The following is a 15,725-nucleotide window of genomic DNA, read 5'->3' as shown; positions in this document are numbered from 1 at the left end:
GGTTTAATGTACAACAATTTTTTGTCGCTGTAGATAGTTATTACTAAATATTTTTAAACAATCCCGAACATTTAAGGATCTCGAAAAAATCCCGGGATCCCGGGATTCCATATTTTGAAATCCCTAATCCCGGGATTTATAAAAATAGATCCCGAATGACAGCCCTATGTAAAGGCCGGTACTTTGTTCGATTTCCGCTGCAAAATCCCATACAAAACCAAAAAATGCGAAAAACTAGCGAAATTTTTTCCATTTGTGGTACTTTGTTTTTTCGAGTTGAAAAATGACCTTTATAGCATGGCGCCATTGACATTAAGAAATAATTTATTTATTAAAACTATTTGTGTGGGTTTATAACACAAACACAGGTCATATTTTTGTTCCGAAAATATACAAAGAATTAAAGGAGTAGCAGATCAATTGCCCAAGGAAAAATAAAATGTTAATTTTGTAATTACAAGCAGCAACCACCAACTTAATTCAATATCGCTCCCTGTTACCTAAATAAACACCGCTTTCTATGTGCGAAATAATGGTTTCTATAATTTTTTTCGCAAGAATGTACATAGTACCGGCCTTAAGGCTTTAGATTACTTGCAGACCTTGAAAATGTTAACTTAAACAGTCTGCTAATGTTTTTGGAACAATCTGGTTGGTTATAATGTTGTTATGGGTTTATAAATCCATTTTTATATGCGTGAAGATATGCCAACCGAAGTTGTATTGGTTTTTCCTTTTAACTGATATTCTACCATCTCCACAATTTGGCTGGTGGATAAGGTGTCATACCATCTGGCAATATTGTCCATCGAGTGTGGACACTTGTACCATTTACCCCTTTTTGAAAAGAAACGCAGCGAATCAATTCCATTTCCATATACGCATCAAAGTGTGAAGAGGATTACCACGCACATGTTATATCAACGTTGGTACCGGGCGGTGGTACTTCGATTTTGTCTTCCGACTTAAGCCCAGTCTGCGTAGGTCCTTTGGTTACCAAGCCGATATGAAACCACACTAATAGAAAATTGATAGTACCACCTGTAACTATTCTTTATTCTTCGTTGAAAATATGATGGAATATCTTTGCAAGGGAATCGAGATGTTGTTGATTCCCTTTGTGCTCATTCATGGATCATGTTTACCATGATCCCCTTTGGACTGCCCACTAGAATCTATGACAGCCCCCTGAAATGTAGTGGCGATAACCCTCCTACCTTACCTCATAGCAAATTTAAATCGATTCATATTCCCTGCCAGCATATCAAAGTTCCATTTCATTCTCATCGCTACCACAGACTCGTAAGTGACACTGCAACAATCGCCAACTATGATGGGGGGAAGCGTATGAAAAAGTATGAAATGTACATGAAAGTATTTTGCCATCACTATTGTTACAAGAGCCATTTTATATTTTGTGAAACACCAAGCGCAACTAGCTTCTTATAATTTATTTAGATAAAATTGATAATGAAGTGCTGAAAACATAGTTATTTCGCTTAAAATTGTAAAAGGTATAATGGTGAACAATTTTTGACTTTCCAAATGGAATAAAGTGATTGTTTTTCAGATATTTTACAGACACGCGGCCTCCATCGATAATCGATACTAGCTGATAGACGCTGCAACATGTAGCTTGCCACTTGTAAATCAACATCATTCTTTTATTAATGAAAAAATATGTTAAATGTGTTGTGATAGTGGTATAAATTTTATATTTATAAGAATTTATAAATGTTTAATCAAATTAATAAACATCTAAACAATCGTGTTTTACTTGATCACAATGATTCTTTTACAACTATCTTAAAATTCACTTTTTCTGATTGTTTGAAGGGGCTCTTATTGGCGTCATTCTAAATTTATTAAAAAAGGCACCTAATATATGCACTCATGCGATACTTTTTTGTAGTAACTTGGCGTGGTACAACTTCTCAATAGTGACGGCGCTTTTCCGACGAGTTTTGGATGTCGTATACGATTGTTTTCGACGTGGTGTCGATTCTCTGAAGCGCCGTCAGATTCAAAAAATGTTGGCAGGGTTAAAGCCTTTCACGTAAATTTCGATTTCAAAATGTACATCGTTTTATTTATGACCTTTTTTAATTCAAAGAAAATTTAATATGCGCTTATTACTGATTATAGTACTTAAATATAGTAATGATCAAAGAAAACGAAATAGAATGTTACTGTGCAAAAGGGCAAAATATTTGGTTCTGTTTAATTAGCAAAAAAAAAAACAATAAAAAAGGAAGGACAAGATTCCCTAACTAGGTTCGAACTCGATTCCTAAAGGGCACCTTATGCGCTTTACAGACTATCAGTTATTCCGGACGACAGTGCTCGTGCCGAACATATCCCATATATTGTGCACATTATAAGTTAAGTCCGAAGGCATAATCGATACTGCTGCATGTTTATGGGATCGATAACACATTTACCGATTATTTAGTCATCGCCGACATGTCGCATCGATCCGACACACTGTAAGATTCTTTACAAACGCCGACATTCCGTCCGGAATAACTGATAGTCTGTAAAGCGCATTATACGGATAAACCTTGCGACACAACACGTTGCGGCTACAAATCCATTAGTATAAGGTCATGTTCGCGTGTTTCGGAGATGTGTTGGCACATCTCTACCACTACCATTCATGGAAAACTAGGCGAGAAGTATTTTGAAGTTCATAAAGAAATTTGTAATTTATTAAATGTGGATAAGGAATCATTGCATTGCCACATATAGCCGGATTTTTATTGCTTTCTTCCATTTGTTTAGTAAAAAATTGCTTCAACCATAACTTTTCGTACATCTTCATTGTGCTGCTTCACCTTTTTTTCATGTTGTCATCATATTTGTTCGTGCTGTGTAAGGGCAAAACTTGGACGAACACACAATAAATAAACGAATATCTGTCGTAGTGTTTATCCGACCGTGTAAGGTCCGCTTAATATACGGGGTCCACATTGCGACGATAACGATAATTTTGCAAATTTGCCCAAGTTTAACTTTGCCCAAAAGCATTCGAGTTCGATCGTTGACAGAGGCAACACGTACTCAGCGTTAGTTTTTTCTCTTGTCTACTTTTTCCCGCTTTTTAGTGCGTATAATCAGTAAACAGCTTAATTTTTCTGTTTTTCGCGTATAATTTTTTTTCTTTTTATCACCTCGATCTTTTCTGCTTAGTTGTTTGGTTTTAGTGGGATTTAAGGTATCGGATTATTGAGATGGAGGCGGGTCCGGGTGATCCTCCTCCTCTGGTGCTTGTGCCACCCTTGAGGGATCCTATGGATGCTTCAATGAGTGAAGAAGAGACTGAAGAAAAGGTCCCAAAGGGAGCAGATGATTGCCGATGGGCAACGATCAAGAAGTGGTAGTCGTTCAAGATCGAAGAATCGCGAAATTGAGACGAGAGGAGGTACACAAGTTGGAGTTGAGAAATCGCAGTTGGGCAAGAAGCAAGGGCAACAGCAGACAGCAGAGGAGACGAACAAAACGGCGGTAACAATGAGAGTACTCACAAATTGCCGATATGATGTGGACGTTATGAATGAAGAAGGAAAAGATAGAAAGTCTCTCAATATATTGTCACTAGCCAAGACATTGAACGAGTTGGACATCAAGAATATTCTTATAATAACGAAGGTTAGGTTAGGTTAGGTTAAAGTGGCAGCCCGATTAAGATTCAGGCTCACTTAGACTATTCAGTCCATTGTGATACCACATTAACTAAAAGTACCTATTACATATGGGCACTTCTAGTTTTAACCGCTGAACCTTCTTGATTTTTCTTTGTTGAACCAACCAGATTGTTCCAAAAACATTAGCAGACTGCTTAAGTTAACGTTTTTCAGATCCGCCAGTAATCTGAAGCTATATGCTCCTAAAAGTTGCTTGCGCTTTACACAAAATGCAGGACACTCACACAAGAGGTGTTTAATTGATTCTTTTTCCTCCGCATCATGACAGCTCATACAATAGTCATTATACTTCGCGCCAATAGTTTTTGCAAAATCTTCTATCAGGCAGCGACCCGTTATAGCAGATATCAGGAGTGATATCTGACGTCTCGAGAACATTAGCATATCTAGTGTGCGGTTTAAGTTGAAATGGGGCCATATTTGCTTGGTGTCGTTACAACCCTTGCAATTCTCCCATCGAACATTTGCCATCATAACAGCCTTCTCACGCAGCATGAGCTTGCAGGTAGCTAGGGGCATACCAACAAATTCTAGTTCCCCTGGAATATGTAAGGTAGTCCCTAGCCTTGCCAACTCATCGGCTTCGCAGTTCCCCGGTATGTTCCTATGGCCAGGCACCCATATTAGGTGAATATTGTACTGCTCAGCCATCTCATTGAGAGATTTGCGGCAATCGATGGCCGTTTTCGAGTTGAGGAACACAGAGTCCAAGGATTTTATTGCAGGTTGACTGTCTGAGTATATATTAATGCCCACATTTTTTGGAACATTACTTCTCAGCCAATTCGCCACCTCTCTTATTGCTAATATTTCAGCCTGAAAAACACTACAGTGATTAGGTAATCTTTTCGCTATTTGAAGTTCCAAATCATTAGAATATACTCCGAAACACACTTGTCCATCCAATTTGGAGCCATCAGTGTAGAAATCTATATATTCTTTATTCCCCGGGGTCTGTGTGCACCACGCCTCACTGTTGGGGATTAGAGTCTCAAACTTTTTGTCGAAAAGTGGACTCGCCAAAGTGTAATCCACTACGTTAGGCACATCTGACATTGTTTTGAGGACAGAACTGTGACCGTAACCTTTTTCCGACCACAGCGATAGTTCGCGCAACCGCACAGCCGTTGTTGCAGCTGACTGTTTGGCCAAAATGTCTAAAGGCAATAGATGCAGCATGACATTAAGGGAATTTGTTCCTGTCTTGCTGAATGCGCCTGAAATACACAAACACGCCATACGCTGAACTTTATCTAAACCAGTCGGTTTCTGAAGTGCCGGCCACCGGACTACAACGCCATATAGCATTATAGGTCTAACCACTGCCGTGTATAGCCAATGCACAATTTTTGGTTTTAGTCCCCACTTTTTTCCTATTGCCTTTTTGCACGAGTACAAAGCTACAGTTGCCTTCCTCGCCCTTTCTTCAATATTAAGCTTAAAGTTCAGCTTCCTGTCCAAAATAACGCCAAGGTATTTTGCACAATCACCAAAGGGAATTTCAATACCCCCTAAGGAAATAGGCCTAACCGTGGGAGTTTTGCGATCTTTGAAGTACATGACTAATTCTGTCTTTGCGGGATTTACCCCAAGACCATTGTCTTTCGCCCATTTTTCAGTCATCCGGAGGGCCCTCTGAATAATATCTCTGATTGTGGATGGGAATTTTCCCTTACTGCCAGAGCTACATCATCTGCGTATGCCACCACTTTTATCCTTTCTTTTTCTAGAGTAACCAGAAGGCTATTTATAGCAACATTCCAAAGAAGAGGTGATAGAACTCCTCCTTGGGGAGTGCCTCTGTTCACATACTTTTGTATGTTTGCTTGTCCTAGTGTGGCTGAAATACGTCTCTTCATTAGCAGTTCGTCTAACAGCCTGAGTATACATGGATCAACATTCAGAGTTGTCAGTCCATTTAATATCGAGCTCGGATGGACATTATTGAACGCCCCTTCGATGTCTAGAAACGCCACGATTGTGTATTCTTTGACAGATAGTGAGCTTTCAATAAAGCTGACTAGTTCATGTAGTGCGGTCTCAGTAGACCTGCCCTTCGAGTATGCATGCTGTCGTTTCGAGAACAAACTTGAATCGATGCTAGTTCTAAGATAAATATCTATCATCCTCTCCAGAGTCTTAAGTAGGAATGAGGATAAGCTGATTGGTCGGAAATCCTTCGCCCTCAAGTGAGAGGCTTTTCCCGCTTTAGGTATGAAGACGACTTTTGTTTCCCTCCACTTTCCTGGGATATATGATAAGTTGATACATCCTTTATATATCACCGACAACCAGGGGATAATTTTGTCAGTTACAGCTTGTAACTCCGCCGGAGTAATTCCATCAGGTCCAGGGGATTTGAATGGTCCAAAGCTATTTAGCGCCCATCTTATTCTAGTTTCCGATACAATTTCCTCGACAGGAAACGACCGCTGACCAACTGTGGCACCGCCAGTACATGGTTCAACCGTCTGATTTCCAGGAAAATGTGTGTCCAATAGTACCTCCAGCGTCTCCTTACTGGACGTTGTCCAATTGCCCTCCGATGTTTTAATGAAACCTGGAGCGGAGTTGGTGGATGCTAGAACCTTCCGTAGTCTGGAAGCCTCGGACGTATTCTCAATACTGCTGCAGTAAGCATTCCAAGAGTTATGCTGAGCCTTTCTCAGTTCTCGCTTGTATCCTCTCAGAATCTTCTTGTAAGCGTCCCAGTCCTCAGAAGCTCTGGTGGACTTTGCCTTGTTAAAGAGCTTCCTGCAGGATTTCCTCATATTACTTAATTCCGTAGACCACCATGGTGGTCGATGTTTCCCCCTTGGCTTTCCTCTAGGGCATGCAGCTTTCAGTGAGATGTTGAAGGCCTTAGTAATCCGCTCCACTGCGTGTTCGATATCTTGCACATTTCTCATATTTGTCTCTGTTATTTCCGGTATCATCATATTGAACGATTCCCTATACCTATTCCAGTCAGCTTTCCTAACATTTGGCGGAAATATGATCTTGGTGATATGAACATCAAATTTGAAACTGATGTAGCGATGATCTGAGAAGCTGTGTTCACTTAAAACATGCCACTCAGATATCATTTCATTCAGTTCTTGCGAGGCCAAGGTGATGTCCAAAACCTCTTGCCTGTTTTTAGTGACAAAGGTTGGGACATCTCCCTTGTTGCAAACTACCAGATTAGTACGCAAAATAAACTCTATTAGCGACTCTCCCCTTGCATTAGTATCACTACTTCCCCATATACTATGATGTGCATTCGCATCGCATCCCATAATGAGTTTCGTCTTTGTTTTCCGTGACTCCACTAAGGTCTTAACGGCATATGGAGGCATCTCCCTGTCATGTCCCATGTAGACCGAAGATACCCAATATTTGCATTTGGCTATTTCTAAACTGGCAACGACAGTGTCTGTATTGCACATTGAAGGAAGCAGAAACAAGTTGAGCTCGTTTTAGCAATTATACAGGCTCGATTTACATCATTACCACTATACTGCAATAGTTTGAACCCCGGAGTACTTAATTCACATATTTTGTTTCTATAAACATATGGTTCTTGAATAAGAACTATATCTATGTCCCCTTTCATCAGGAGAACTTTTAAGGCAGCACATGCAGCCTTACAATGATGAAGATTTATCTGGAGGATCCGTAGGACCATCGAGATTTTCAACAACCGTCACATCAGCCGCTTCAATCGAGTCATCAAGAATGTCCTCTTCAGAGATATCGGTGACTCTCGCAATAACCATAGGTTCAACTTTGGTGAGTTCTGAGGCAGTAGAAGCCTCCTCACGCATACGGTATCTATCCATGTCTTCAAATGTCTTGGTATCCCCCTCGACTTCGCAAGAGGATCCGCTTACTTCTGATTCAGACAGAGGCTTGTCCATTTCTGAATCCTTTAGCTGATCGTTTTTATACACCTTCATTTGGATATAATGAAAGCCATAACATACACGGCCCTGGGACTTTGCTAGATGTGGCAAAGACTGAGTGTTCAATATAAACACTGCATGCCGTCTTGGCCCATCCACTTCATCCAAACGGCCAACCTTCCAATCAGCTGTTGGAAGATCTGGATTGCATTGTTTCAGTCTATTTAAAATAGATTCAGGGTCAGGAGGGTTTGCAGGTATCCACGCATGTGCTCTTGGTCTAGCCGGTATGTCTTTCTTCTCGACTAACTCTAGAGCAGCTCCTTCCCAAACTTCACCAATTAGTATCAGAGCAGCTTTAAAACATTCTATAGACCTCTGGTCCTCAAATGCGACTAGCTTAAATCGTCCTTGATACCAACCAGCCTCTTGGTGTCGAGGATCTGGGCCGGGAAACTTTTCCAGCACCTGTGAGTAGACGCCAGACAAAGCATTCTCAATTTCCCCCCATTTTTGCTTTGGAACCATACCGTCCAATGCTCCTTTATTAATGATAGCCATCACAAGGCTGTCTTTAGCAACTGAGGCAAACGATCGTTGATCCCTTTTGGAGGATGGCAGCTCATCCGGTGATCGTTCCCTTTTTCCAGCCTCAAGAATTCCTTGAGCCCATTTTAAGGAATCGCTTTGTTTAGCCGACAACGTGCTTGGGTCGACTGATCCTAATTTCTTTAGGATAAACAAAGCATTTCTGCGTTCTTTGAATCTCTTTCGTGAGGGATTACCTCCTTTTGATGCCGTTACCTTGGAAAAGGTCCGACTTGTCAAATTGTCGCCACCTGTCGACCCGTCTACAGGTCGACTAATTGGGCCTAACTCTTGGTCATTGCCCAAATCTATAACTCCAGTCGATACTCGTCCACTGGGCCCTGAAGTTAGCAACCCAGTGGATGTCTTTGAATTTCTCTGCATGGTGGCCTAATATCCCACCACACTTGAAATTCGTAGTAGGTACTTATTACGATGATTTTATCCGCTATTAAAAAAACACGTCCGTTCCGTTCGACGGTTGAAATAAGAATTAAGGTTGGTTCTGGTAGAGAAAAGGTTGTTTTTAAAGACTATAAATCGGCTACCAGTTTGACTGACAACAAACGGCTAGTGGAGGCGGTTTGCAACCCAGAATCATGCAACACTTTGTGGCGAAAATTGGTATTATTTATTCAGTACTATTGGACATGGAGATCGATTATATTAAGGCGAGAATCAATTCGAAATATGATATACTCAATATTTTTAGAGTCATGCGCAAGGAGCGAGAAGATTTCGTACCAAACTTCCAGATACTATTACCATGTTTGACGACACAGTGGTGTGTCGTGTTGACCCAATAGTGCCGTTTGGTCAATGTCTACGGTGTTATAGATTTAACCATCATGCTGATAACTGCAAGGACCGCGTTGCAGCGTGTCACAGCTGTTACCATCGGCACGAGAAAGAGTCACAATGTGCACCAAAACCAAGTTGCACTAATTGTAAAGGGGATCATTCACCAACTGACAGGAACTGTCCTGCCAATACAACCTGAATTATAAGGAGGCAAGATTGAGATATGCGTCCCTTTTTGATAATCAGTTTAGTTTACTGGATGAGGATACTTTCCCCACAATTGAGGAGACGAAGAAACGTAGACCATCAAATAGTGCTGCCACATATTTCAATACCCATAATACCGAATCACACAGAATGGATTCGATACACACAAAATGTCCATATTCGAGAGTACTCAAGACCGACATTAACAAGGTCAGAGAAAGCGAAAATTCTAAACGTACTATACGTCAACATCAAGAGGTCCTCATGAAGGATGAGGTGTTCCAAAGTGCTCTTGGAGCAACAAAGAGTGACTAAGTTAGAAAGAGCTATTGACGATATGGCGAAAATGATCACGCAATTCTATGCAATTGACTTGGATGGTCTCAAGCCAGAACAAAGAGGATTAATTGACTCTCTGAGACAAGATATGAATTCACATTTGAATGATATAGACATTCACAGAATTAGAGATGCTGGTCCAACGGCGAATGGATCTACATAATATTATAATGATTTACTTTAATTGAATATTATATAAAAACTTACAACTTTTTGTATTTTTCCACCAAGTTAAGGAAATATCACATCATTTTTATAAAAAAAAAACAAAAAAAAAATCTTCCTTTTTTCTTCAAATAATTTTAAATTAATGAAGTTTCTACAAATTAATATACAAAGTTTGAATAAGATTGAAAACAAGAACGCTTTGGAGATGCTTCTGGAGAGGAAAGACATTGACTTTGCACTGTTAAGCGAAACCTGGCTGTGGGACAATTCCAACAACAGTTTCTGTAATTTCAATTTAGTAGCGAAAAATAGGTCTGATGGCTATGGGGGCGCTTCCATCTTGGTCAAAAGATACATTCGATTCTCCTTGTTGAATTTTGATGACGAGATGGAATTTTGCGGATACCTCCAAATATACATTTGAGTGACTTCAAGGGTATTTTGTCTAAGACTCCTCCACCAATAATTTACGCGGCCCCATAATTTTAGCTGACGACTTTAACGCGAAGGCCCTAGAATGGGACAATATATTTACACACACCAAAGGAGAGGCACTAAGAGAATTTATGGCGGCATCAGCATTTATATGCATAAACGATGGACAACCTACTTTCAGGGTTGGCGAAACCATGTCATGTCAAAATCCACGCCACTTACTAGAGCTATTGACATAACTCTAGTAAGTGGCGTGGATTTTGACATGACAGGGCGGGTCTTGGATCACAAGCTTACAAATAGTAGTCACCTACCAATTGTTATAACATTAATCGTAGAAAATGACAACATCAAGACCAGTAGGAGAATCAATATGTCAAAAGTTAAACGCGATATGGGCAGGATGCGAGTAGGTGGCAACATCCTACAGTTCAATGAGGAAGTCAGAGGTGTTATTAAGACGAACACTGTATCTACTGGTTCACATTCTGCAAAAATGTGGTGGGACCAAGAATATAGTAGGCTCTTCCGAATCCGAACAGCGGCGAGGAAAAGGTACTAAAGGGTGATTCTTTTGAGGTTAGGATTTTCATGCATTAGTATTTGACAGATCACGTGGGATTTCAGACATGGTGCCAAAGAGAAAGATGCTCAGTATGCTTTGACATTTCATCATGAATAGACTTACTAACGAGCCACAACGTCGAATTTTCAGTGAATGGGCCCTAGAAAAGTTGGCAGAAAATCCGCTTTTTTATCGACAAATTTTGTTCAGCGATGAGGCTCATTTCTGGTTGAATGGCTACGTAAATAAGCAAAATTGCCGCATTTGGAGTGAAGAGTAACCAGAAGCCGTTCAAGAACTGCCCATGCATCCCGAAAAATGCACTGTTTGGTGTGGTTTGTACGCTGGTGGAATCATTGGACCGTATTTTTTCAAAGATGCTGTTGGACGCAACGTTACGGTGAATGGCGATCGCTATCGTTCGATGCTAACAAACTTTTTGTTGCCAAAAATGGAAGAACTGAACTTGGTTGACATGTGGTTTCAACAAGATGGCGCTACATGCCACACAGCTCGCGATTCTGTGGCCATTTTGAGGGAAAACTTCGGAGAACAATTCATCTCAAGAAATGGACCGGTAAGTTGGCCACCAAGATCATGCGATTTGACGCCTTTAGACTATTTTTTGTGGGGCTACGTCAAGTCTAAAGTCTACAGAAATAAGCCACCAACTATTCCAGCTTTGGAAGACAACATTTCCGAAGAAATTCGGGCTATTCCGGCCGAAATGCTCGAAAAAGTTGCCCAAAATTGGACTTTCCGAATGGACCACCTAAGACGCAGCCGCGGTCAACATTTAAATAAAATTATCTTCAAAAAGTAAATGTCATGGACCAATCTAACGTTTCAAATAAAGAACCGATGAGATTTTGCAAATTTTATGCGTTTTTTTTTTTTAAAAAAGTTATCAAGCTCTTAACAAATCACCCTTTACAAGTACAGAACTTTTGAGAACTAACTGGAGCTAGAGTTAGCCAACAACCATTTCCAAATGCATATCACCCAGCGTAAAAGAGAAAACTTCAAGACCTTCCTGAATGAGATGGAATAATCAGGCTCGACTAGAGAAATGTGGAAGAAGATTAGCAAGGTGAAAGGGTACAAGATGATTAAGCCTATGACGGCATCATGGGATGAAGACCGAAAGAAGTCATATCTTGATATACTGGCCAACAATATAGAAAGTTCTCGAAATAATACTGCTACTGTAATGGGACCAACCAGTGACAACAGACCTAGTCTTGTTCCAGATCGGATGGATAGACATGTCCATTCTCGGAACCCGGACTCAGCTGCTGGAACAGACCTGCTTACATATGGTATGGTCGTCATCGGATATATGGAACTCAGGTGACGTTCCAAACTGTTGGCGCGACATCAGAATTTGCCCAATACCTAAATCGGGTAAGGACCACTAGAGGGTGGAGAATTTCAGGCCTACACCGCTACTCTTAGTGTCGTTGAAGATCTTAGAGAGTGAACTTAAACAGTGGATCCAGAAGCATATTGATGAGAGGAACCTCCTACCCGCAAGAAGTTACGCTTTTAGGGCAAACAGAATGTGTGAATGATATAGTGAACAGGATAAGACTCCTAAGAGCGGACAAGAGGCAGGTGCTTGGTATGTGTATTGACCTGGAAAAGGCTTACGACTGTGTGGATGTTCCGCGGCTAGCCATGTCCATGTTTTCGATGGGTTTTAACAGCCACATTGTCAAATGGATACTTGATTACAATAGAAAAAGAATCCTGCAGTCTGTGGAAGTCCGGAATGGTCTTCCCCAAGGCAGCGGACTGAGTCCGACGCTATTCAATTTGTATACGGCTGATTTACATGGTATTAATTCGGATGCATGTGACGTATTCCAATTCACTGACGATTTTTGGTTATCGTGGTAACTTGGCCAATCTAAGATTCAATTTGAGCAAGACCAAGTTTACACATTTCAGCAGGAGATCAAGAACGATTGGTATAGGCATGAATGGAGTCGACATCAAGGAGGATATGAATATTAAATTTCTGGTAATAGTTATCGGATCTACTGGTACGTCGAGGGGTCACGTGGACAGAATTGTTGCACAGGTAGGCAGAAGATGTAACGTTTTCAAAATTTAACTGGATTTACATGCGGCATTGGACCAAAGAAGACTATGAGCTTTTACAGGGCGTTTATACGCTCGAAGGTGGAGTACGGAGCTTCTGCCATCTCTGATCTGACGAAGGAGACGGAGAGAAGACTAAAGACATGTCAGAATACTTTCCTTCGTAAATCATTGGGATTAATCATATCAACACCAACAATTATGATATACATCTTGGCAGCTGAATTACCATTGCACCACGGGAGCCACCGTGGTCCAATGGTTAGCATGCCCGCCTTGCATACACAAGGTCGTGGGTTCGATTCCTGCTTCGACCGAATACCAAAAAGTTTTTCAACGGTGGATTATCCCACCTCAGTAATGCTGGTGACATTTCTGAGGGTTTCAAAGCTTCTCTAAGTGGTTTCACTGCAATGTGGAACGCCGTTCGGACTCGGCTATAAAAAGGAGGTCCCTTGTCATTGAGCTGAACATGGAATCGGGCAGCACTCAGTGATAAGAGAGAAGTTCACCAATGTTGTATCACAATGGACTGAATAGTCTAAGCGAGCCTGATACATCGGGCTGCCGCCTAACCTAGCCTAACCTACCGCCTAAATATCGGTTTAAGTTGTATATGGCAAAGGAGATGATTAAGGTGATGGCTCATTCGCTGCCAGCCTCTGATTTTATAAAAAGTGGAAATTTGCCTAAAACCAGCTATCGCGACGTGATGCAGAAGTTTGGAAACATCATAAAAGAGGTTGCACCGATAGTTACCCCCTTCGGGGAATGCGAAAAATATCACAATCTTTGAAGACTTTTTCATGGCTACATTAAGTAGAAAAGCTGATGCGAACCACAATGTTATAACACAACTATTCAGACACAAGATGGCATCGTTGGAGAATCATCGTTTCGACATATTTTTTACCGATGGGTCCATTAGAGATACATCCACCGGCTTTGCATTTTATCACACAAATTTTGGGGTCAAGAAATCCTACTATACCGATAAGAGGCTTTCGTCAATGTCTGGCATTCATTAAGGCTGTGGAATTCGCAAGAGACAATGACTGTCCTAGAATAGCAATCTTAACGGATAGTTTGAGCGGAATTCAGGCAGTATATAGCAACAAGTCTAATTATCTAGTAGAATGGCTAATCCAACTAGCGGAAGATATTCCACTTGGTGTAGAACTCCATTTCGTGCCTGGTCACAGCGGACTGCAACAAAAGAGGAGGCAGACAGCAAGAAATGCGCAACTAGAAGGGATAGTTGTTGAAGTCCAATAGCCGGTAGGCGATGCAATTTCAGCGGTGTAGAAGATACTTTGGGACGAGTGGAAAACGGAATACGAAAGTACGAGTATTGCTAGAGCTGGTAACAGCCACTTTTTTAAAATATTTCCAACCGCAAATAAAAAAAACATGGTTTAAAGATGAGAGCTTATACCGGAGGCAATCAAAACCATAAATCGCATTTTAAGTAACAATTGCTTCTGCAACGACACACTATATAAACTGAAAGTCATGCCATCGGACTTATGCGATCACTGCAGGTGTCCAGAGACACCAGACCATATAATATTCAACTGTTCCAAGTACAATACTCATAGGCTGAATTTCACAAAAATTTCTAACACGCAATCTTTTGAGCAATTTGTTCTGAAATATGGAATGAAGGAGGCGCACACAATTGTTGATTTCCTTGACTCAGCTAAGGCAAGACTATGAATAACTCCGAGTATTTGGACATAAAGAAATTCGATTACTAAAAGTGATCCAGTTTCTTGCTTATGCACAGAAAACTTTTTCTTTTGAAATAATCAAATAAAAGTGAAAGAAAGCAGTCAAATAAATACCTTTCGATTATTTTGCTGTCGTCTCGATAACATCGATATTTTTTGAATTGAAGTTTCTCTCCAACTACTTAATGAATGTTTTCTTCCAAACGATTATGTTGTGTATCTACATACACTTACAAAATTTGCAAAAAACGAGTATTGTAAAGTGTGTTGTTTTGTAAAGGGTGATTCTTTTGAGGTTAGGATTTTCATGCATTAGTATTTGACAGATCACGTGGGATTTCAGACATGGTGTCAAAGAGAAAGATGCTCAGTATGCTTTGACATTTCATCATGAATAGACTTACTAACGAGCAACGCTTGCAAATCATTGAATTTTATTACCAAAATCAGTGGCAGAAAATCCGCTTTTTTATCGACAAATTTTGTTCAGCGATGAGGCTCATTTCTGGTTGAATGGCTACGTAAATAAGCAAAATTGCCGCATTTGGAGTGAAGAGCAACCAGAAGCCGTTCAAGAACTGCCCATGCATCCCGAAAAATGCACTGTTTGGTGTGGTTTGTACGCTGGTGGAATCATTGGACCGTATTTTTTCAAAGATGCTGTTGGACGCAACGTTACGGTGAATGGCGATCGCTATCGTTCGATGCTAACAAACTTTTTGTTGCCAAAAATGGAAGAACTGAACTTGGTTGACATGTGGTTTCAACAAGATGGCGCTACATGCCACACAGCTCGAAATTCTATGGCCATTTTGAGGGAAAACTTCGGAGAACAATTCATCTCAAGAAATGGACCGGTAAGTTGGCCACCAAGATCATGCGATTTGACGCCTTTAGACTATTTTTTGTGGGGCTACGTCAAGTCTAAAGTCTACAGAAATAAGCCAGCAACTATTCCAGCTTTGGAAGACAACATTTCCGAAGAAATTCGGGCTATTCCGGCCGAAATGCTCGAAAAAGTTGCCCAAAATTGGACTTTCCGAATGGACCACCTAAGACGCAGCCGCGGTCAACATTTAAATGAAATTATCTTCAAAAAGTAAATGTCATGGACCAATCTAACGTTTCAAATAAAGAACCGATGATATTTTGCAAATTTTATGCGTTTTTTTTTTTTTTTAAAGTTATCAAGCTCTTAACA

The sequence above is a fragment of the Haematobia irritans genome, chromosome 4, assembly GCF_050003625.1.
Source record: "Haematobia irritans isolate KBUSLIRL chromosome 4, ASM5000362v1, whole genome shotgun sequence".
NCBI classification, from domain to species: domain Eukaryota; kingdom Metazoa; phylum Arthropoda; class Insecta; order Diptera; family Muscidae; genus Haematobia; species Haematobia irritans.
The sequence above is the reverse complement of the archived record's forward strand: the minus strand, read 5'-3'. Positions refer to the sequence as shown.